Raw genomic sequence first — 25,646 nt, 5'->3', positions numbered from 1 at the left:
GGATGCTTATCTGAATCAAATAGAATATATGTGTCTTTTTACGATTTATCTATTTCTAGCAATCTAGTTTGTGTGCAGAGCTAATAATGGCAACTCAAGTTATGGCACCACCTTGTGACTTATGTTTCTAGTCAACAGCAGAGCCACGTTCAACAAAATCCTCTTTCGACTGCGTCTGGTTTTGAAAAGGGATCACTGATTCTGTCTAGCAGATTCCCACAAACAAAATGCAAGCTGAAAATCACCGTTTTACATATTTCCTTGTTAATACGAATTTTGTACTTGTTCTAGATCTGCAACTGCATAATTGCAACTAATAAACCAAGTTTTAAAATTCTTTGTCGTTTTCTTGCCATGTAAATGGTACAGGTGTGCCTACAAACAACAGATAAATTAACATCTGGACTCTGGGAAATAAATTTGTGTTGTTCTTTTGCCTTTTGAACACATAATATCAGCTGAGGTCTTGTTTTAAAGCAATTTATTTAATGGGATGTTATCAAACAAAATAATACGCACCATTTACCACATTTTCTGGTTATTAACTACATTTTGCATATACTTAACTCTGAACCTTGTCAGTAGGATGTATTTGAGTAAAACTTTCATAAGCCACCCTAACATAGTTGATAAGAGTAAGAAATTCCAGTATTTACAAAATATCATTGCTCAGCCACCCTGGTGGCTGGCATGTTGAGGAAACAAGCAGTAAAAATATTTTTATGAGAAGAGAACTGTAGGCCATGCAAGTTCATTCTATAATTATTATTTTCTGAACTTTGTTCACATCACTAATCAAAAAATGAAGGTTTATCTCCCAACTCTTATTCTTTATCATTCACACTAGCCTACCTCACTTTTAGATGATACAAAGAAAATTGACAGTATTCTTTGTACAGAACAGCCACACTTTTCCCCATTCCAGAATTTGGATTGTAATCCCTAAAACTGCGCCATGCTTATGTGTGTCTATATGTGGAAATACGTTGCAAATGAGGGTGTGATGTCACTTATTCTTTAAGGTATTTATTTCAATTTTTAATGTAATCTCAATATGTTAATTTAATAAAGTTTTTTTGTGTGTTTTTTTTAAATGGATAATAAAACAATTGATTTGCAATGGAATGCCTGCTGGACATTTGATGTAGATCATGGAAAAGGCTTCGAAGCCAGTGGCTCTGCACTGCTGGAGTGTTGCAGCACCCTGAAAAACAAAGTCGTCCAGCTCAGGCCATGCGTTCCCAGGGCCACCCTGAGCAAGTGCCTGCCCTTGGAGGGCACTTGAGCAAGTGCCGCACACAGACAGAATGATGCTGCAGGCTGAGAATAACTGCTAAAGCCAAGGCAGGTAACGGGAGATGTGGACGTGAAGGTTGAGTCTAACATGTCCTTGGAGGTGTCCAAGGCCAGGCTGGACGGGGCTTTGAGCAACCTGGTCTAGTGGGAGGTGTCCCTGCCCAGGGCAGGGAGTGGGACCGGGTGGTCTTGAAGGTCCCTTCCAACCCAAACCATTCTGTGATTCTGTGTCTCTCCCTGTGAGTTAGTAGCTGATGCAATACTCACAATCATGCTCTGAAACTGGGTTTTTCACTCCACAGTCCTTTCCTGCATGTACCATCTCACTTGGAGAGCAGATGCAAAGAGCAACTGTGAGAAGATTGCTTTGTCATGGATGTCAACAAGCCTGTTTTCAGCAATTTGGCCTCAAATTTCATATACATTCCATACTACGCTATCTTTTCTTAAAATATGTTTCATTTTCAAAGTGTATTTTTGAGATGTCTTTTGTAAATTTTAGTTTCTAGCTTATTTCACTCCTCCATTAATTTGCTGCCTGCTTTTTGGTGCGTTTCCTGCCCGCACTTCAATCTACTGTTGCTTACAAACATTTACCAACTATCATTTACTATCATTGTGCAAAAACACACTAAGGATATCTGATTTCAGTATGCATAAATATAGCTGATAAAATCAACCCTTCTTGCAGCTGAAATTACTATTTAAATACTAATATTACTAATAGTACTAATTAAGTCTTTTTAGACAAACAAGATATATCTGCAGGGTGTGCAAAAGAATTCTGTGCAATTCATCCATGCCATAAAAGTTTTTAAAATATCCCAGCTCAGCTCCAGGAAAGAATTCCACAAAATCCTAATGAGTTGGAACTGCACACTCTGTACCAAATAATAAAAAGCTACTTGTGCGTATTATAGTGAAAACAAAACTAGGAAAGCAGATATCATCATAGCCACTTGTTGGAAAGCTGCTGCCATCTTAGTTAACAGCATCTGCCTCGTTCAGCTGCCTTCTCCCCATCCTGGCAGTAATCTTAAAACCACGAGATCTGTACTTTTACTTAACCAGAATCCCTGATCCACTGGGGCCAAAAGACATATTTTCTCGGAATAGATGGGAAAATACCTGGAAGCAACCCCTCCAAGTGTCGATGCTCACCCTGGTCAACCCAATTCTGGCCATTCTTGAATGTTTGAAATGCTCTCTGCATGCAGAGCCAGGAAATCCAAAATGTCACTTGCGCTTGGAGGATTAATCTGCATTTTACAACTTTATGTGCCTGAACAAACTCCAGGAGAGGACTTGACTGAAGTGGCGAGTGAGGCAAATTATTATTGTCTCCGGCTGGATTACTCCCAGGTTGTAGTATTCCTTACCTGCCTCTAAGTGGCAACAGGTATAGCTTTCTTCCCTGCAGTCCCCAAAAAGGACACACTCCTCTCTAACTGTGAAAATCAAATAAATCACTCGGAGTCTCTTCCATCTGGCTAAATCCTGTTCAGTCGGCATAAAGGAGGGAAATATCCCAGCAGTACTACTAGGTTGCTCTTACAGCAAGTCAGATTGGATCACGAGAGGTGAATGATTAGAGAAACCGCTTGTCTGTGAAACTTACGCTATTGTACGAAATATTTACATGTTAATACCAGTGACCAACACTGTCCAAAGGGGGTCGATCTCATTCCTATCTCCTTGTGTTATGGGGAAGACAGAGACCTCTGCTTTGACCGTGTCTTTATTTCTGCTTTGTTTTTAGGAGTTTTCTCTGATATTTCTGTGCAACAGCATTATAGAATTATTTTTAAGAAGGCAGAACATTGATGGTCTACAAAGCCTGACCTGAAAAAGGAAAAAGATATTGCAAAGAGGAGTTTCTGCACCATTGTTTGGATGGAAATTTAGCACCAATATCAAAGCTGGAATCTCAAAAAATATTGTTTTTCTAACACTGTAGATGCCACAGAGTTAAGTTAGCAGAAATAACACTTATCCAGCCTGTGGGAGACCCATCTCCCACTCCTTTCTCTGCTGAAAATGCAAATTATTGTCACTTGGATGGGTGCCCTTAGCACAAGGCTCCTTCTGACCTCACAGACTGAGTAAATGCTAACCCAGACAGCAATGAGAACAATTATATACCTCCCTGCCAAATTCACGGCTTCATTTACGGGTGTATATAGGCACACACTTAACAACAGGTGTGTAAGCAATCCCGTCTCACCCTGAAGTACAATGATCAAAATCAGGCAATGGGAAACCAAAACCTGTGTGGTGTTCTAGCTGAGGAGCCGGTACCTGCAGAAGCAGCTGTTTAACAAGCAACAGTTCTTTTGTTTGTGCAGAGGTGACAATTATAGTGTGTTGAGAACGGGACAGAAAGTGAGGAAAAAAACCACAGAAATTATTTCTTGTTATTACCTTTTTTAAAATAAATTATTTTATTTTGCTGTTACTCTGAAAACGAGTAAGAAGTTAGTCCATGCAGTTCAAGGGGTGTTTTCCGTATAATTTCCAGAGCTGCCACACCCTGATCCTCATTTTTTAATGTACAGTGATGGGCTGGTCTCAGCTAATGCTTACTGATTGCTTCAGGACTTCATCTCTAATTTTAGTCAATCAACTGTCAGATTCAAGTAACACACTTAATCAGAATATAAGTAACATACTAGCCTTGTACTTTAGACGTAGCTTAAATACTAACACGTCTGGAAAATACAATATACTTGGAGGACATCAGATGTGTTAAATCAAAGTCTTTTGTCATTTAAATCTATGAATGCTGAGAAACCTATGGTAGAATTTGGCCTACTGTGTTATTTATTAAGATGTTAGACAAAGATAAATATTGTTCTGGAGCCCACTGCTGGCTAAGGAACTCTTCCTTTATTGCATAGATTTGCTTGCACAGAATTAATTTGATTTAACTTTTCAAGGTGCTTTTCTAAACCTTAAAAGTGCACAACCTTTGTCAAAGCAATGGTAACATAATAAAGGGTAACAGTAAGAAAAACAATAGCTTATAAAGAATTGAATTTTCATTTTACGTTTAAATTCCACCACATACGCATGATTTGCATCTCAATCATATCAGTCTAACATATGAACGGCACAGCAAACACAAATGCTCCGAGAGAATGCATGGATTTATAAATATAAATAGGCAATTACATTACTAATCCACTGGATCATAGAACACTCTCAATCAAAACATTTGGCATGAGAATGAAAAACAGTAAAGAACCCATAACACCTTTCAAGGAAAGACAAAAATTACGGCATGATCCAATTTAATGCCCTTTAAAATGGATATTCTTACAATTCAGGCTTGATGCTGTTGAATCACCTTCCTGTATTACAAACTCCAGGAGGAACTGCAAAGTTTTACCTTTCCTGGTATGTTCACCATTCAGTACTACTTACAATCAATGGAGGAACCTAACGAAAGTGTTGAAATAGCACAAATATATTACCATGAACAACTATCATATGCTTCTATAAACTTTATGTTTTATCTTTTGGAAAGCTTCTGCTATGTAATAAGATTTAGCGTCTTACTTTTAGTCTCATATTGCAGGAGCAAGAAAAGACCTAGTCCTCCTCCAGCATGTTGCAGTGTTGTCATGGGTACACAAGTATGGTCCATCACTTCCACCAGTAAATAAACCGGATTCTCAAAGAGTGGTCGGCAGGATTTACTAGCTCTGTAGTATTGTTAGCTGCGCAGGGCTTTAAATAAGCAAATGGTTTGTCGTTTTAGAATAATATCCAGGGCTGTGTAGGGGCACACCTATGTGGTATATCTTCCTTTAGAAAAACCAAAGGGTAAGTGTTATGCTGTGTAACTTTACGCTCCTCGCTTTTTAATGCAGTTTATCTTTGCCTCTTGTTTTTCAGAAGACGTTTCTAGGTTACACGAGGGTTCATGCTCTAATGTGTCAGGCAACTTGGGGTAGTCACCCACTAACTGCTTAAACAAACGAGTTCCATCTTTACATACAGGAATAGTAAAATGCGATGTGTCCATTTTAATGGGGAAAAGTCATTTTAATGTGGCAGCACAATATTTGGCAGTATTCTCATCGTCTTTCCTAAGACAAAGTCTGCTCTCAGCCCAGAGACTACAATGATGAAATTCAGTCTTACCAACACATCTGTCAGCAGCTACAACAGGCTTGACTTGATTCTAACAACTCAGCATCTTATGTTGATGAAGGGATGTAGGTTAAATGCCCCAAGCTTGCGTTACAAGAAGGAAAAGCACAGATAGTTAAGAACACTTTATTTAGCATAGTATGTTAAGCTTCACGATAGTAAAGTCTCAGCTGGGGACTCCAATTTATTAAAGAAATGAAAATAGAAACGTCAAATTAAATTGGGTAAAAAATTCAGGTCTAAAAGCTCTGAAACCACAAGCCTTTAACACTTTGAAAGAGAACCTACTGAAAAATTACATCATTGTCTTCTATACGGAGTTTCCAAAAGTAGGTACATTTTTGTTTTCTTGTTCACCACACGCACACTGTATGATGTCGCCTTCAGTCACACACACGCTATGTGTGACTGCGATGTTCTGTTGGGTTTAATTGTTAGCATATCTTCACTGATTAGCCTGAGTAAATCTAATTTAAGGCTAGACAGAGCAAATAATTCATGATGAATAATTTATTTGATAAATTTAGCCATTTTTTCATCTCTTGTCATATCTGTGAACAGATTGCAAGGTAGGTTTGGGGCTGGTTTTTCTTCTTAGTCTATGACTTCAGTACCAGTATTCAAAACCTGCATTGAACTCATCAGTTGCCTTTGGTTAGAGAAGTTATAAACTACTGTACTCGTTCTTTTATTTTTGGAGCTAAGGCTGTAAAGTCTTGAGCTTCTGACTTGTATCCAACAAAGCATCTACCTTCAAAGGTAGTTGATTGCACTGAGGATTAGGGAATGACCCTCAAGGATCTGGGCCAAAGCACCAAAGTCCCTTCAAGTACATGTATGTTCCTGCTGAGCTCTGAAGTATCCACCATCTCCATCAAGAAAGGGCACCAAGAGTTTCTAGTAAACAGAATTCTTTCCTGCATATGAAATTTGCTTTTCTCTAGTATTTTGCCATTGGCACTCAACTGCTAGAATATTTACTGAGAGAGAGCACAGGGAGGACACAAGCCCAGCAAAAGCAGATTAATGTGGTGAATGGATGTTTGTGATTTTGGGTGTTTGCTGTTATCCGTTGCCCTTTGCTACTTAAGAGACAGCATCATCAAGCCCTATGTGTTGCTTCTAACACAATGTGAGGTCCTTGGGGCAAGAACATCTCTCTTCTGCTCAGAAAGCACACGGCATACTGGGATGCTCAAGGAAATAAATAATAAATTATAACAATTAGTGCAATCTTTTATCTCATTAGTAATTCTTGAATGTGAGAGAAGTCACATTGCAGTTACATCCATAAGGATTACTGGTTCAAGTAAAGGCTACGGGATCTCACCCCGCTGTTGCAGGCCACGTGGGGCTGAAAAATACAAATATCTTGAGTTGCTAACCTGTGTGTTTGAATACTTGAAGCCCCATTTGAAATAAAATAAAAATAATTTGGCAAAGGCAGCCACAGTGTGCTTGCCAAAAAGCATCAGCAAATATTGATTTACTAATTTATTCCCAAATTAAAGCTGAAATCGTGACTTTTTTTTTAAAGGGAAAGAGAAGAATGGGAGAAAATAAGACCACTGTGGCTTCTAAGAGCGAACAAAGCAGAAAGATATCCCTCAGAAATTAACCTTCTTTTTAGATTATGGCTTTGCAGGCCTAAATAAGTGAAGATTTCCATCCTTCACGAAATAACACTACTGTCGGTAAGCAGGCACCGTTCCTCCTTCCTCAGGCAGCAAGGACGTTCTGCAAAGCTGCCCTTTATACTACACATCCAGTGCCGAGAGAGTTAATTTAAATTTGATAACAAATGGCTCTTGCTTTTGAAACGAATGTAGCCTGGCAACTTCAACTGAGAACCCTTCATAGGGCCTCAATTATGTATGCAGCTTCTTTGAGAAATAGTTTCACACATCTGACCCAGAGCCCATGATGCTGTTGCTATGAAATAAAACTGTACGTAGGCAATGGTTCATTTCTGTACAACCTCCGCATTTCTGTACTCCCCTCACCCCGGGTGCACATGTGAAAAACACACAAAGTCACTGATTCCGGACCAGTTTCTTGCATTTCTTGCATCGTCTCGTCTGCTACCATTTGAACACAAATTTAACATCTATGATCGTTATTCCAGCATTTAACCTGCATGCTCGGGATTGCTTTTTTTCCAGGAATTTTCAGCCACTCTGCCAGGCTGCCCTTGTCAAAGCCACTGTGTGAAACCAGCAAGACAGAGAATGGGTTAAACACCCACACCATTTCATTATTTTTATTTTTTTTCTCCCCCTCCCCTCCCAAAATGGCTGCTTTGTCTGTGTGCATACACCAATAGCAAATGTCCTTCTGTTATTGTACAGCCAATTTGATGTGTCAAGTATTCATATGCTAATGGCAGTACAGTTTCTCACTTTTCATAGATAAATTGTAAGGATTGTTACAGACAGTGAAACACAAGACTAAACAGCTTTTATTTCAGAAGTGATAAATTACTTTCCATTCAAATAACATCCACACATGCTACTGACCATTATTGTTTCTATTCATTGCGAGTTTGCCTTCTGTTTTTCTTTCTTAGAACGGTCAAAAAATATTTAGCAGATATAGCCAGAGTTGATGCAAATGATTTCATTTCCTTAATTTGCTTTGCACTTTCAAGATGTGAAGTTAATTTTTGTGCAGTTTTTACCCACAATGAAAGTTTTACAATGGGAACAGACATTGTTCTCCCATACAGAGCATTCGTGATTTTTTAAAGCTTACAATAGGTGGGATCTGAAGACTGGAATATTTCCTCTCGTGTGTCAAAAAAGTATGCCATAGTATGCATGCCCAGAATCCATTACTTAGGAATGCTACTGGCAAAGGATTTACTAAATATAGCATAAATCAGGAGCCGAAGAAAATAATAGCCAACATCTTTTTGTTTTGTTGCAAGATCAACATTTATTCAAAGCCTGAAAAGACCAGGAGTTAAGAATGATCTTGTACCTGAAGTAAAATAAGACTGTTTTCGAAGTCCATATTTTATAAATATGGAATGAGTATTTGGCATGGATAAAATAAACTTGCTTATTAAGCAAAGACTTTTTTTTACAAACATAAAAATATGTTTGCCTTTCTACTGACTGAAATTGTGTGGGTTTATGTAACATAGCCATGGATTATATCTGTGTCCTCAATTCGGACATAAAAATGCATTTATATAATTATGTTGTTGCATGGTCAGTCCAAAAAGTAAGAAAATTCTGAGTTAAATCCATAAGCCCAGATGGACACCATTAATTTCATTAGCCATTGGCTAATACCTGTGGCACCACACTGAAGTCCATTGATCCTCTCATTTAAGTCACTGCACTCTGCCCCAGCCCAGGGAAGAGAGCAGGGTCAGCTACAAATAAAGGCCATACCTGAGGGTTGTGTATGTTAGGGCTTTTCCTCACCTTTGTAGAGGTGGAAGGTAAACGTCAATGCCAGCTAAACGCATGCAGCATCGGGTCACTGCAGACGTATGGTAACAAGGAGTTAGCCAGTGCAAAATGCAAGGCCCTCAAAGTAGCATCAGCTCATCTATGACATATATTTATGACATACATTTAACCAAAAGAGTAACTCTACATTGGATTATTTCTTTGATTTGCAAAACAGTGTGAAATCCTACAAATATGTAATACATACAAGCAAGAGTTTGCTGGGGGTTGGAGCAGTAAAGCTTGTTTTATAAAATACGTGACCTTTCTTATTCTAAGTGTGCTTCATTGAGGTTGCATTGGTCTTGGGCATCTGCTACTTCATAAGCAAAGTTATAGGCTAGGGGAGGAGTTGGTTGGTGTGGGACTTGAACAAGGATGTTGCATGTCATAGTTTAAGCAAAAGCATTAAATCCGCAGTCAGGAAAAGGCAACACGAGAAATGGGGATGAAAACCCGTGCTGATCAGCTGGTATGTGAGCCACTGCTCTTCTACTTCATGACAAAGTGAGCATCATCTTGAAAAAACATCAGCACCCAGTCAGCATCCTTGACAAAAATGTGTGTTTCTGGAGAGATGCACCCACATGCACATTCAGCTCTCCAAAAGTGCAGACTCTCAGAGTTAGCTTTCCTGCTGCACGTGCCCACACCGTGCATTTCCTAAATCATAGAATCGTAGAATAGTTTGGGTTGGAAGGGACCTTAAACATCATCTAGTTCCAACCCTGCTGCCATAGGCAGGGACACCTCCCACTAGACCAGGCTGCTCAAAGCCTCATGATGATGATGGTGATGATGATGATGATGATGATGTCCTCCATGTCTTGCCTGGGAGAAGACTTTGGTTTTGCAGCTTCCTTTTACAAAGCAATTGTGCCAACGCACCAAGAAGTCACACTGGGAAATGAATTAACCAGACTGCCCATAATCTCCTCCGAGAATTCATACAGGAGTATGAAAAGATGGTTGGAGCACGAAAGAAATGTGACAGTGTCAGGGCCCCACTTTTCCTGAGAAGAAGAGGGGGGAAACTGAAGAGAAAAGGACATTTGCAATTTTGGTGGCCCACCACACTCTGCAGTAACAGCCACAGAGCTGATCTACGCTGCCCTCAGAGGGCTGATGACTCATTATTCATCCCATGTGCTTGCAGGCGAGTGTGTAGCTGCTTATTAAAGAGTCTGGTTCTGCAAACACTTCTGCACTTGCTTGATTTTAAGAATGCAAGTAATCCTACTGGGGTGAACTGTCAGCAACTAATTCTGGGAGCAATGACATTGCCAACATCTCAAGACTAATATGAGAAGACGAATCAAAATTCTAATCCCTTGAAGGCTGGTACAAACCAGCTTCCACCATATTTTTATCTAGTTTGCTCTCAGAAGTTTTCTTTCACATTTTATTTTTTTTTATGTAGCTGTTTTTGCAGTAACAGTGGGGGAAAAAACACAAAAACATGTTAAAAAAGAACAAAATGTGAAAATGCTCAACATGAATATCGCACCTTTAAAAAAAGAAAATACACAGAATACAGAATAGTCAAGGGCTTTTTCCTCAAGTGTGGCACACAAAAATTAAATTAAAATATGAAAATTTACACTGTATCAATTTTTGTCTAAACCCTGTGAAAAATTATATTTTCTTTTTAATAAGCTACCTTCTTCCAGACCTCAACCAAAAAAATAATGCGAGCAAAAGCAAATAAATGTGCATTTAAGAGATGATAAGTCCTTTAAGTGGCAGGTACAGCTACTTAGAATATGTGTTTGTAAATGCCAAATTCTACAGCGCTGTGTTGCAGCTATGTGCAATGAGTTTCTTTTTTTTAGAATAGTTACAGAATGATCAGGAAAATGTGCAACAAAGTTTTCCTAAAATGAGCAAAGAACTGGATGATATTTTAGTTCTAAGCATGTTGGAGGAAGTTTTGGGGTTTCTGCATCCCTTTTAGGAAGTGAGGAAGACTGTAATAGGGATAACAGGAATGTGGACCCTCTCGCACACCCCAGGGAGGGTGTTCCAAGGAACCAGAGGAGTAAAACTGTGATTTACTCCGCAGCGATTCAATGTCCACTCCACAGCTTTGCGGGTAACTTCTCCCCACAAAGGCCCCAGTGTAGATTTTTTTATCAGTGGCCCACTACAGGAGAAGGGCATTCAAATTCGTAATTATGATAATTTTAAAATGTTAATCTCCTGACAGTTGTTTTCAGGATATGTTGAATTAAAGTTTACTTAGAAATGCTTAAGCTGATAGATAGTGGATGCTAATTAGACAAAAGGTGATGAGCAGGTCAAGGAGAAGAAGATGTATGCAAGGTTACAATTAGTGTACTTTACATCTTTGTGAAATTTTCATCATCTAAAGCGTTACCGCAGATGTTTTACAAGCAGCCTTTTTTTTTTTTCAAGATGAAATGCCATAGTCAATTAAGTTTTCCACAAATGACAGAAAGTGATGGACTCATGTCTCTGAGTAATCCCTTCTGCCCACCCCTCTGAGGGTGCAGAAGGCTCCATCTGTGATGAGTGCAGGTGTTGACACTCCACTGAAATGGCATATTTGGAGAACTAAGAGACACAGCACAAGAGGCTCAACTGCTGGTGTGGTCCTTTTCCAGGGGCTATGGGGGTAGCACCACACCGTAAGATGGCAGGGCACCTTGTGCAACAAAAATATACCTGGTCAACTGTCTCCTGATCTCACCCCAGTCCTGAACAAGCCCTATCTCTTTAGGGCTTCAGAGGAATGAGGAGAATTTTTGTGGCCCAAAATCTTGCTTCTTTTCCCCAAAGGATAATCCAGTTTCCTGGTCTGTGTCTCTTAATTAGTATTTCAAATTTAAATTTATGCCTTTAAATTTCAGGCATAACATAAAATTCAAAAAGCATATTACTGTTCCAATTGTGACTGTGTTTGCAATTGCCATTATGACCATGATTATGATTACTATTATTGAGCCGTAAATTCCCAAAGCTTAAGGCTAGCATGACTCATCAGGTCACACCAGTCTGACGTTCTGAGCGTCACAGGCAACTGTATTTAATCTGTTCTCTCCTGCGCTGAGCTCAAGGACCTCTACTGTTTGACTGAACTGTTACTCAGGTTTAGCTAAAGCACATCTTCCAGAAGACATCTTCCTTCTTCATCTGAGGGATGGAGATCCTGCAGACCCCCTCGGCAATTTGTCTGATGGTTGATCAGCCACACTGGCAAAAGATTGTGTCTAATTTCTCATTTTAATCTGTTTGGCTTCGGTTTCCAGACACCAGTTCTTCTGATATCTTTGTCAGACCAAAGAGCCCTTTGTGGTGGTGAATGGAGTCAAATCCAGTTGTCAGCTGGTCACGTGGTGTTCCCCAGGGCTCAGTATTGGGGCTGTTTCTCTTTAGTAATTTTATCAATGATCTGGACAAGGGGATCAAGTAAGTTTGCAGATGACACCAAGTTGGGTGGGAGTGTCGACCTGTTGGAGGGTCGGAAGGCTCTACATTGGGATTTGGACAGGCTGGATTGATGGTCCAAGGCCAACAGTATGAGGTCCAAGAAGGCCAAGTCACAACAACCACATGAAGCGCTACGGGCTGGGGGAGGAGTGGCTGGAGAGCTGCCTGGAGGAAAAGGACCTGAGGGTGTTGGTCGACAGCTGGCTGAATATGAGGCAGCAGTGTGCCCAGGTGGCCAAGAAGGCCAACAGTATCCTGGCCTGTATCAGGAACAGTGTGGTGAGTAGGACTAGGGAAGGGATCATCCCGCTGTACTGGGCACTGGTGAGGCACCACGTCAAGTGCTGTGTCCAGTTTTGGGCCCCTCACCACAAAAAAGACATTGAGGCTCCAGAGAAGGGCAACGGAGCTGGTGAGGGGTCTGGAGCACAAGTCTTGTGGGGAGCGGCTGAGGGAGAAGGGGTTGTTCAGCCTGGACAAAAGGAGGCTGAGGGGAGACTTTCTCGCTCTCTACAACCCCCTGAAAGGAGGGGGTAGCCAGGGGGGGTCAGTCTTTTCTCCCAAGGAACAAGCCATAGAACAAAAGGAAATGGCCTCAAGTTCTATCAGAGGAGGCTTAGGATGGATATTGGGAAAAATTTCTTCACGGAAAGGGTTATCAAGCATTGGAACAGGCTGCCCAGGGAAGTGTCAGAATCGCTATCTCTGGAGATATTTAAAAGACGGATAGATGTGGTGCTGAGGGACATGGTTTAGTGGTGATTTTGTCAGTGTTAGGTTGATCATTGGACTTCATGATCTTAAATTTCCCTTCCAACCTAGACGATTCTAAGATTCCGTGATTCTTTAGCACCCAGTCTGTTTTCCCCATGAAGGTTCGTACACATGGAAATCAAATCCCCTCTCAATCTGCCTGTTGATAAACTGAATAGATGGAGTCTCTAAGCCTCTCACCGTAAAACATTATCTTCAGTATACAATCATTTTGAGGGGCCTTTTCCACTCCCTTTCTGACTTTGAAACTTCTTCAAAAGGACCCCCACACCTGAACAATTTTGATGGTGCTTTTACCATTGCAGAGTGGAAAAACAAACCCTATGGGATGCCCTACCTGCATGGGTAGCAGCACCATTTTCCTGCCACAGCAAGGCTGGAGTTGAGTGTGACACTGAGATCTTTTCCTCTGCCGCTGCTGTCAAGGGTGCGGTCCCGTATTTTGCAGGCCCTGCCTGCTTTCTACATGCAACCTTCATACATCTGTATTAAAATGTCAAGACAGACTCCACTTATTAGGTGAAGCAGACCACTTTGATTGTCCTCATCAGTTTTTACTACATCACCAGCGATTTTAGAGTCACAACAAAATCACCGATGACAAGCACTAGCGGTGCTCCTCTTCCCTGCAGTTCCCAGCAGAAAATCCCGTTTTTCACATTCCTGTTTGTAGAACCACCCATTAGCCCATTCTAAACCCATTTGTCATGTATTGGTCCGGGGTTGGTGGGGGCAGAATAGCTTTTGTTTTATGCAGTGTAATAGTAGCAGTTTTATTCAGAAGTTAGGTCTGTTTGACAAAAGTTATTTACTGTGATCACCTGTGAGTTGTCCTTTAATTACCTATCAACCAATTCCCAAAGCAGCTTTTTTTCTGACTGGCTCAAGTTACCTGGGTAGGACCACTTGCCCTTTCTGAATATTGGCACAGCAGCGTTATCCCGGTCTTCTGGCATTTCCCTGCTATTTCAAGGTTTATTAAAAATTAACATCAGCGAATGAGTGCTCTCCCCAGCCAAGTCTTTTAGGACTCTTGGGTAAAACTTATTCAGACCGACTGGCAGATGTTGCTTAATGTCTATTAATTGACTAGAAAGTACTTATTAACCTCATTAAAGGATATTCTTATGCAGTAAGAATGTCCTTATTGTTTCCAAATGGAGAACTGAAATAATTTTGACTGTTTCTGGGTTGCCTGCCTACCAATAGGTTTATCACAACTATTTGTTTATAGAATCTCAATGTTTGTAGGGCTTGTTTTGTTCCCAGTGTATTTTATTTTTTTAATTTGTAGATTTGTCTCCATCTTTTTCAGATCCTTTTATCTGTTTCTTTATTTCTGTAAAGATACCATAAATCTCTTTCTGGTGTCTTAAACTTTTCAGTTACCTACACAAAAATTCTCTTTCATACTTTTGCAACCCATTTTCTTTGTTACCCCACTATAACATATTTTTAAAATTTATTTTTTTTTTAGTTTTTGTATGCTGCCTTCACTTTTCTGCTTAGTGGCCAAAAAATATTGTTGCCTGTTTTTCTTGAGGAATCACAATTTTTGGCTGTCTTCGAAATTCGTCTTATAGAGCACTACATTTTCATTCACACCTTTAATTCTAAACATTCATCTCCAGCATATCTTTACATTTTCTCTGCCCATGAGACCTCCAATTTGAAAGCATGAAGTATATGCCATGTTACTACTTGAGCCTTTTCTCCTTTTACTAATACTGAATGCAATCAAGTCAAAATCACTGATTCTGGGCCAGCAACCAACTTGCAATGATTAAATCTTTCTTTTGTCCATCACACTGAGATCTAAAGTAGGGTTATTTATTATTACATGCTTTATCTTTGGGGACGGGGAATGATCATCTCTAATTTTTAGCAGAACTGTTGATATGCTGCTGAGGAATCTGCTTTGTGTCGCCCATGGCAAGTCGTAAAGGACTTACATATTTTTACAGTCTGTTTTTCTATTTTCACTTTTACAAGTCAAGTTATAAATGGATTTTTAAACGGACAATGAAACTTTTAATTTTATTAAGAGGTAAGCATTAACAGTAGTGCTTACAGTAAGGGCAGTAGCTAGTGATAGAAATGCCATGGACAATAATTGTTTTCTGGAACTGGTCAGAAATCATCCCTAATTGTTAGGTAAAAATAAAGTAGAACATGCAAGAAATATTTTTAAAATCATTAAATCTTAGTTAAAACTTCTAATGGCTGTTACATAACACCATGGAATGCTGAAAATTCAATTTTTCCGTTTAACTATGTAAAATGGACTTAATAACTTCAGTTTTTCGTATTTTTTTTCCCCTTGTAATTTCGTGTTATCTATTTACATACAATTACACCCTGTCCAGAGTTCTGAGCTTTCACTTCTGGGCTTTCAACCTCCTGCTTCATGTAATTAGCACATTATCTGCCAGTATGCAAGTCATCCACCTGAGTTTGCATTTTACTTACAAATACAGCAGGTAACCTCTATCTCAAATCTTGTTTGCCACTTAATGTTTGAGCCCCATTTTTGTTTGCCGTTGGGACTGTCTTTCAAAAGCGATGTCTTAATATACTATCTTGAGCCTGAAACAGTGAATATGAGGTAGCTTCAGGATTAATTCCATATGTGTCAGCTCCATGAGATATTCAATCTTCCATAATTTACTAATGTATATGAAAACCAGGCAGTCATCTGTGTTTTTCTAGCAATACTCTGTCCTCAGAAGCAGTGGTTTCAACATAAATAAGGTCTCAATTAAAAGCAAATAAATTGAGAGCAAAGTTAACCGAGAGACTGTTAATGGACTGCAACCACCACACCTTTCTTCTTATTGCTTAAAAAAAGTGCAGGTTCTGGGTGTTAATTACAAAAGATGATAAACTTAGAGCAAGTTAACTTGGAGGTGAGAGTTCCCACTCACTGTAAAATAGAAAAAAAGGAAAAAGACACGAGAGAGAGAGAGACATGGGTGTTGATGACCTTAGAGATTCATTCAAATGAATACAGGTTTTATAGCTCAAGCGCCTCATGAAAATAACAAAGTTTTTGGCTGACTTCAGACACAGTCTGAATGCTACGCATGACAGAAGAAATGAAAGGGAGTATGTTAGATTGGAAAATGAGAAATGCTGAATCTCCAGGTCTCCCCAGGAGAAATCATTCTCCTTGAAATGTGACCACTGTTGCCATCTCCCCCACTGCCCTGTAACATCTGAAGATGCTACCTGAACGATAGCTCAGCCTTCTTAGATTGGTTGAGTTTGCCTTTAATTTTGTGAGCTAAGATCTTTGTCATACTTTCAAATTAAAAAAACAAAACAAGTTGTATTCTATTCATGAAGGTCAAATATGGAAGGGCCAGACTCATGATTCTAGACTGCTAATATTGCCTTTTCCTTTGTTAAACTCTCCTTGTCAGTATTTCACTAACAGAGTATAAAATAATCTGTGTAATGTTTATAAATTACTGGCAAAATGAGTAGCTCAGAGTCTCCTAGTGAAAACTTAAACAACCTTAAGTCACTTCCCTCCATTTCTTCTCGGGAGTATGCACACAGTTTGACTTTAGGAGTTTAATTTAGATACTTTAAATCAACCCCAAAGACATTTAACTCTTTCCATTGACTACAGAACAAAGACATTGTAGTGCTACATGCATTGATTCACATCTGAACCTAATGCCCTATGCATTTTTTTTCCAGCATCCACCAACAATCAACCCCAAAACCTCTGCCCCTTTCTTTTTTTTCACAATACATGGATTCCTCTTAGACTTCCTATTTTGTGTGTGCATGTGTGTACCGCTTGGTTTGAGTGCATATGACTCAGCTTATTACCAGCTCCTGATTTTATTGTAATCTTTGCACTTTGGGTATGTGGGGAGGGAGGAATTCTTCATGTTCCAGAAAAAAAAACTGGATCTCATCAAAATATTCTAATTGAGTTCGACCCTCAGGGCTCAGAAACCAGAAGAAAAAGAACACAATATGTGTGTTTGCCTTTTTTCTTTTAATAAACTTAAATCCAAAGCTGTTACTAGAGTGTTGGGGGACTCAGGATGTTTACTGTTTGTTTGGGCTATTATCTGAGCATTGAAGCAACCTACAGGAGCAACCAAATTCTTCCTGTGCCATCTGCTTTCAGAAGAGAATGGACACGTGACACCTGCCTGAGATACAAACCTCAATTTAGGCTCAGGAGCCTGACCCTAAGGGGTAGATCCATCCCACCACAACAATTCAGGTCAATTCAGGATCAGTCCCCTTTCCCTACCATGGCCCAGAGCAGTTTTTGACTCTAAAGTGGTCTTCTGAAACTTGGCTCCAATGGAAGGGCTTGTGGTATGCAACTGCCATAGCTCACTGTGATGGTGTTGCCTCCAAGAGAACAGTTTGGTGGGACTCAAAATCCCCTTGCAGACCTGACATGGCCTGGAGGAAGAGCGTGGCACAGGAAAATAATGACAGCTTCATTTTCTTTTTGTGTGTGCACTGCAGCTGTGGGAATAAAGATAGTACAACTTAGCAAAGACTGAGGCTGACTATCAGCTACTGCTTGGCAACTGCTCTTACTATAAATAGTGATAGATTGCTTTTCAACCAATTATTAGAGTCTTGTTCCTGGAGATGAGCTAATAAAAATGTGTATATATAGCACATTCATATGGAAAGTTAAGATTCCTTCTTTTTTTAGTTACTATAGGTGAAATAGGATTATATTTTCAAGTGTGTTTAATTTAGTTCACTGATTACTCTTATAAGGTGCTTTACTGTGTTTCCTTGAGGATGGTTCTTTATTTTTTCTCAAAAGCAAAACCAGACTCCCCCTTGATGATTTCTGAGTTTATCGTCTTTTGCTCAGCAGCTGTTACTGCTGTTGAAGTACACATGTGTCCTAGGAGGAGATACGTTCCATTTATTCCTCAAATAAATGGAACATAGTGCCATGCAAGGTGCATCTTACAACAGCAGAAGTATCTGCCAGGTCACTCCTCAGCAAAGTCCTTATTTATTTGTATTTACTCGATACAGATAACATTTCTGTACAAGATGTCTCCATACTTGCTATTTATAACATGAAAAGCTTTTGGCAAACACATCTATGCTGTCACATCATCAAGTAACTCTCCCCTCTGCCAAAACCAATGATGATATTCCCCACTTAAATGTCATGTAGCTGCGGATCTTATCCTGGGAGGAAGCAGAGAGGCGCTGCAATGTGTAATTAATACTGTTCACTGAAAAGGCCATAATTAAGTAGCAAAGTCAGCATTACATTAAAGTTATTGTAGAACCTCACTCCTTATATAGTGCTGTTACGACAAATTTGATATACAAAATGTATTCAACAGAATATCAGTATGTACATTGTAAAGGCCAATTTTGAGGAAGAAAACCAAAATCTTTTTTTTTTCCAAGTCGTCTCTTTCTGAAGCTGAAGTTTATGATATTTCCTGCATTCTATTCATACCTGAGTTTCATTACTTCTGTTTAATAAATAGTATAGATCCACTCCTCTGTTCTTGTTCATGGGTGGCAATGGAAAGGCAGAAGGGTGGATTACACACTGTTAAGCCATTAAAATAGACATCTTTTTTTCCACTGTTTGCTCATGGAGTCCAGTAAACCACACGGTGAACTAAACTTCATGAGTCCAGTTGTCCAAATAAGAGACACTGGGGTGCAGGAGGGTGGTTTCAATCTAGGCTAACCTAAGGCATACTACATAGATAGCTTCATTTGGTCTCTGCTGGCAGAAAGCCTGGATGCTTCCAGGAAAGCCAATATATAACAAGCTGCAAAAAAACTTGCTGTAAGAATGGTTGGTATAATGTAATCCCTGACTGTGACACTGTATCTATGGCTATTAAAATATTTACGGAGGTCATTTTTTATCTAGCTATAATTTTCTAATCCAAATGGTTTCCAGACACTGGAGAAAGGCAAAGGAAGGAAGGAAGGAAAGAGGGGAAAATAATGTAGTTTTACTCTATTCATCTTGATTTGCTCTTATTTTTCCCATAGGTACAATGTGTATGCTTTTCTCATTGTAGAATATACAACTCAGTTGCAAATTTTGGATGGAAAAAATAAATAAATTTCTTATTTTCATTTAATTGCATTTCTTAGTTCCCATATAATGACATATAATGTAACAGATCTGGAGCTCAGACCAAAATGTGCAGGAACTGTGGAGGGACCAGAAAGGTAGATGGAGAAAATCCTTTCCAACAACAACTCTGTGGCATGTCTTGCCCCCACTGTCTAGAGTTTTCAGCCACTGAGAAAGGAGAACTATGGCATACAGTGAAAGGAAAACACATCGGACGCATGCAGGAAAAAAAAGAAAAGGAGCCTCCTCACACTTTCACCCTTTTTACTACCCTCCTCCATGATGAAGGAATCAGGAGAAACAAACAAGGTGGAATGACCAAAAATGGCAAAAAAAGGGAATTAAGAAGTTTCAAAGAGAGTGTGTGTATCTTTTCAGTCTTATTTCTTCAGCGCTTAAAGTGTTGTCAGAAAACCATATAATTTCAGTTCTTCGTATATTTATAAAATTGCTTGTTTTTCTTTAAAAAATCCTTCTGAAATTGAACCTGCCTTTTCAGTGGAAACTTCAGTTCTGCTGTTCACTATCCAATAGTCATGATTAACTGACAGAAGGAATTCTCTGGAAAAAACTGAGTGCTTCTTTTCTTCTGCTGTAAGCAGCTTTTAAAACTTGGGCACACATTTGCTATAGGCAATCTAGATTTTGTCTTTCTGAAAAAAAAATAATTAGGGTTTTCTACCACATGCAATCTAGAAATGGAGCTGCTAAGTCTGCCCTGGCAATACACCTCTATCACATGGGCACCTGTCAGATTTGGTGTGCTAAACTTTTTGCAGTTGTATTTTATTTGCCTTTCAAATCCATTCCTTATGCATCTGGTGTGTGCATGATATCAAATTAAGATAGCAAATTATCTTGCCACCTCTGCTATTTTGTGTATTTAAGCCAAACAAGCCTGTCATCAGAAACCTAACAAAGGACCCTGAAAAAAATATGTTTCTCCAGAAAAGCTCTGCTGATCCCTGGCATTTTGTGGGGATGCGCTACTCCCTTTAGGTGGTATCGGAAAAAATAATTTAAAAGTTATTTTATATACTTGTGGGGAAAAGTGATAATAATTTCTTTCCAAGAAAACCCACAACTATTTCAAATTTCCTGTTTCATACTCCACTTTTCTCCCCATTCTCTGGCCGAAATGCCCCTCATCTCGTGGGATTGTATTTCAGAGATTTCTTTCCTTCCCTGTGTAGTGATACGGCTTTGCTGCGTGAGTTCAATGGGAATGGAAAATCTGCTTCCTGAAGTGAGAGAAGAGATGCAGGCGTGCTGGGGATGGGGATGACATGCATTCCCCAGAACTTCTGGACTGCATCTGGAGTTAAATGGACCTTATTGTTTTCTTCTGTGTGGCCAACAGATACCAACAGCCTGCCGTAACATGACACTACTGTAAGCGCAATTATCCCAGGGGAGTAGGAATTTTCCCCTTCTCTGTACACGGCCAGGGAACGCAAGGTGATCTCTGTGCAGCACTTGATCTGTGGTTTAGCCGAAGGCTACATTGTGTAATCCATCCATACTGATCATATCCATATAGATTTTGACTAAGAGCCTAGTTTGTGTTGTGTCTGACTCCCATGATTTGTCTGGAGTTGGGCAATATTTCAGGCACTATTGAGAGAAGTGCATTCCTGGAAACCAAGTGATTATGTGAAAAAAAGAAATCTGGAAACGACCAGAAAAGGGCTCCCTGTTTTTAGTTTTAAAAATTTAGAGTTTCTAGTCTTTACGGCTGCAAGAAAAAGCTGGATAATGTGACCTGGATACAATCAAATGACTTAAACTTTTAGAAAATAATGGAAGTTACATTTTTTATTCAAAAATAGTCTTTAAAAAATAGTGATCTCGGGAGATTCAGAGGAAGCTGATTCCTGGTTTTCAAGGTATCCACTAACATTCTTGATATATTTTTCTCTCCTCACAATTTCCCATAGACTACAGGAGGATTTTCAGATTTTGCTGTGAATTTTCAAGAAAAAACTTCCCCAGCTTCTAAAAGAAGACCCAGTTTTAAAAGCATGTCCTTGGTTTGAGACACCTCCCACTTCCAGGGGAAAAAAAAGAAAAACACCACAAAACAAACCAACAAAAATCCAACCAAAACTACCAATCTGGAACATTCATCCTAATTCTTTCAGAAACCCCTCAAAGACATGGTTAGGGAAAAAAAGAGGGGAAAATCCAACATTTCAAACTAGATTTACATATTTCAAAGCACTTTTATACACACAATGTTATGGATAAAACAGCAGAAGACAGTGATACCTTTATAGCCTCCAGGGACAGGACGGTACTGACTTTTCCTTAAGAATTAAATGTGAAGACCCATAGGACTGGACCTCCTCTGCCTGGTGGCCTGGCCTGAGGCACAGACTTGCAGTACACTGGCCATGGTAGTGCTGTAGATGAGGAGAACTATCCAGGACCAACCATGAGCAGTCTCCATGACCGACCTCTTTCACGCACAAAATTAGGTCTAGGTTTCTGTCATGTGGACAGAACCAAACTTCATCACCCAGTGACAGTACCAGATCAAAGGAGAGCATGTAGTCGCAGCATAGCTCATCAGAGAGCTTTGAAAGGGCTGAGATTGCTCTTCAGAGAAGGTAAAAGGGACTGTGATGTTTGTCTCCTCAGCCCCAGTACTGATAGTCCTCAAGGACCAGACCCTCCATCACAGAAGCAGTGGACGTTCTGGCTTTCCAAGACATTGACACAAGAAAAGGAAGCAGGGGTGGTGGCTGTTTGTTGCTCCATCAGCTTCCTACCCCATTTCTCCTGTAGTTAGAGCTGGCTGATCACATCCATGTTGTTCTCAGAGATCTTCAAGAGAATTTTAGAAACTTGAGAGCAGCAGTGTCCAGAAAAATTTGGGTAGGCAATCCAAAACTTTTCAGGTTTTCATGTCCAGAAGCAACATGACCTTCTAGGAAAGAAGTATCTCCTGCCCCCTGGCAGCATTCTGGCTGGGTATTGCATAAGGATAAGTGCTTTTATGAATATTTCCTTTCCAGTGCTGACGGTAGATATGATCTGAAAGTTGAGATTGACAGTGTGTGGGTCAAAGGAGTCTGACCATTCATTCTGCTGCCCTGCTGCACAATCTGTGAAGCTTATGCAAGCAGAACAGCAAAGACTTTAAGCTGCCAAGCAGGAAAAAAAAAATAAAAAAAAGGAAAGCAGAAAAACTAAATGTACTGGTGGTGAAGGAACACATGGTGCTTATGATGCCTTAGACAGGTTCGCTACAGATCAGATCTGAAACTTAATGAAATCATTAAAAATATTTTCATTTATTTTGCTGGGATTTGGATCATGGTTTAAGGCAGGTCAAAGAGGAGACAGAATAATATATGCACATATCACATGTAACTGCCTCACATAGTTAGAGCATATAAGATACATACAATATAGCATGTATACTTTGGAATTTTATCAGTATCAGGGAGGACAATTATAATAACAAGTGATCTCATTTTGCTTGAAAAAAATGGAGCAGAAAAACAATTTAATTCATTTCACCATGTTTATAACACTCTGTAACAGAGATTAAGCATAAAAGCAAGCACTCAACAAAACAACCATTGTACCTCCCGAGTAGCATGTAAACTAAGTTGTTGCTACACTGTTAGTATCATTTACCTTCAGATTTCCGGCTATAATACAAGAAATAAAGATTTCTCTAATTCCATCTTGATTGATGTAATTCATACAAAGTGCCATGAATCCAATTTGTACACACGTAAGCTTATGCAAACAATGTTTAGGTCTCCATAAAATTCTGCTAGTTGACCACGGCAATGCTGTACAACGTAAAGGAGGGTAAGGGGATACATAAGGGCTTAGGACTGAACTGACTAGTGCAATTACACGCTCACAAAACAGAATCCCCATTTGTGAGTTCTACCTTGCATTGGATTTCAGGAGGTCCAACTTTCAGTGAAAGATATTGAACCTGAAACTAGCCCCAGATTTAGATTTATTCCTATGTGGGGAGTTAGATACCTCCAAAACACACACCCAGATTGCTTCCTCAGTTCATAAAGCAAGGGAATGCCTTTCCTCTGACCTTGCTTTATCTATGATTTAAAAAGGAGCTTTTGACTGAAACACAGAGGATCAAATATTTTAGTTAAGCATCTGGTTACATTCCTAACAATAAAGAGTATTGAAGCTAGTTCTCAACACAGACATGGTCTAATCGCTTCCCCCCCCCCGCCTTCCCTTTATAAAAATCTACAGAACAGTAAACATTTGGAAAAATAAAGAACAGTAGACAAATTGAGAATAAGGAGAGGAAGGAATAACAAAAATACGTTTCATATAATTAGCAAAGTTATCGCCCTGAGACATTTTTAACTAGCTAAAGAAAAATCTTTCTTCTGTTAAATACCGCGTTCATTTATGACAGAATACCAATTCTTTTTCAGTTCGACAGAGAAATGGACCCAATCTCAACCATCTGAAAATAACATCTGACCAAAAAGATTAGAAAATAAGTTGCTTTGTAGTGTGCGTGATCACTCATAACACCTTTAATCTAAATACTTTTTCAATTCTTATGAAATGGGATAAGCAGAAAAAACTTGTAGAATTTGTAAGATTATAAGAATTGCTAAGATTAGTCTATTCACATGAACTTCAGTGAAAAGCTGTTTTGAATAGAAAGGAAATTTGTAGTTTCTGTGTATTTTACATGATAGAAAAATGCTATTGTATCAAGAAAAAAAAGCTGCGATACATATCAAATTAACGGTTAACTTTGTTTTGAAAAGTTTAATATTCCATCAAAAGGGAAATGAAACTTTAAATTTTGCAACTAAAAATTTCACCTTGAGGCAATTTTGCTATAAGAGGTGCGGAGACATCACTGTATGCCCTGGCATGTATAGATTACCTTGCAGCAAAACAACAAATTGAGTTGTCTACCATGTAGGTGGCACTTCAATTGCTTTCTTTTTATTTTAACAACTGTTTGGAGGATGGAGAAAGAAGATAAGTTAAAAATACTCTGTTCTACGTGATTTGAAGAGTTATGGCAAGTTAAACATTATTTGAAGAAAGTATTTTATCAAAAGCATGAAAAAGATTTCAAGATTTTTCTATTTTTGACTTTGGTATATTTCCATGGGGAAACATGAACCAACACAGGAAAAGTCAAAAAGTAGGCAGTTTTATGAGATTTAAGAGTAGCAGCAGGTCCAATTTTATTAAGTTCATTGGTGTAAGTTTACCAAGACTTCTGATGAAAGGTTCTCTTTTCAAAGATTCTTTGTTTAGAAAAAATAGTGGGTTTATAGCACACTGTCTTGGATGTAGTATATTATAGCACGTTTGTAGATTGTAGTATTATTACCTACATATTGAAAGTTTCATTTCTTTTTGATAGCATGACAGTGATGCTCCATTTTTATATTATTCCCAGTGTTTCACAGAATTTTTTTCCTGGAGCTGCCAAAACCCAAGCAACTAATGTCCCTGCATCAGAGCACAAGTTTTTCACACCAAGAAGCAAAGGTGGCTCAGGCACAACTTCTAGATTTATTTTTCAGTTAAAGGGCAGAAAATGCACACAAATTAAACACAGAAACTTTGCAGGGAGCATTTCACTTCCACAACCTTTTGTCCAATCCTATCCCAATTTAGACTGCCACATGTCTTGAATCGCATCTGTGAATGAGCACTTAACAGATTTGTGCAAGTTTTGTTTGTGATCCTTAAAAGCTTTTTGCTGTCTGTTTTTCTTTAGGCTTGTTTTATCCCTCTATCATGCCATTCTGTGTATTTCAAGTTCATACCCCGTTCATTGAGACAAATAGTAAAGGCTGGTCACATGATGGCCGTTGCACAGTAATTCCCTTATTTCTCTCACTGTTTGAGCCAACCTGGCTCAAAAAGAAGATCACCTCAGCTTCTCAGAAAAAGAGAAGTCGCAATTCATCTGGATTTTCTAATATAACTGGACCCCCTCCCTGCTTTTCATTTTAGTCCATCTTAAAAAGACACGTACTTTGCAATTTCCACAGGAGAAGACAAAAATAATTACCTTCCCCCATGCCAAATTTATTCCCATTTTTGTGCCATTTTCCACATCAGTATGCTATAATTTTATTGTTATTGATACCGTTAATAGAAAGGATTATTTTTTGTACATTGTAGGTCAATAACCATGCTGTCAGTTCTAAGTAAGGAAACAAAAAATATGTAAAGGCAGAAAAACAGGTCTTCATGCATCTCCAGTCCCTAAATCAAATTCCTCCTTGAGTCAAAGATATCTCATCCATGAACAGAGATCTAGAATATCTCTTATTTTCTTTAGTAGCACATTTATTTATGTTTTATATTTGTCATGACCCAAGTTTCTTTAATCGCTTTTCCAGGGGTATTGCTTGTGA

At 39.1% G+C, this 25,646-nt stretch overlaps 1 long non-coding RNA gene across 8 annotated transcripts in view; it reads right to left on the bottom strand.

Moving 5' to 3' along the window:
- LOC134508597 (uncharacterized) overlaps nucleotides 1–25,646 on the bottom strand; it is a 128,301-nt gene that overhangs the window by 9,433 nt on the left and 93,222 nt on the right. For 6 of the 8 annotated variants that reach the window (XR_010069097.1, XR_010069098.1, XR_010069094.1 and 3 more), the window contains one exon: nucleotides 21,517–22,284. The exons of the other annotated variants lie outside the window; for them this stretch is intronic. This is a non-coding gene — a long non-coding RNA (uncharacterized LOC134508597). The remainder of the gene's footprint in view (nucleotides 1–21,516; nucleotides 22,285–25,646) is intronic. 8 annotated transcript variants of the gene reach the window in all.

The sequence above is a fragment of the Chroicocephalus ridibundus genome, chromosome Z, assembly GCF_963924245.1.
Source record: "Chroicocephalus ridibundus chromosome Z, bChrRid1.1, whole genome shotgun sequence".
NCBI lineage: Eukaryota > Metazoa > Chordata > Aves > Charadriiformes > Laridae > Chroicocephalus > Chroicocephalus ridibundus.
This window is presented reverse-complemented; position numbering and strand designations above follow the sequence as displayed.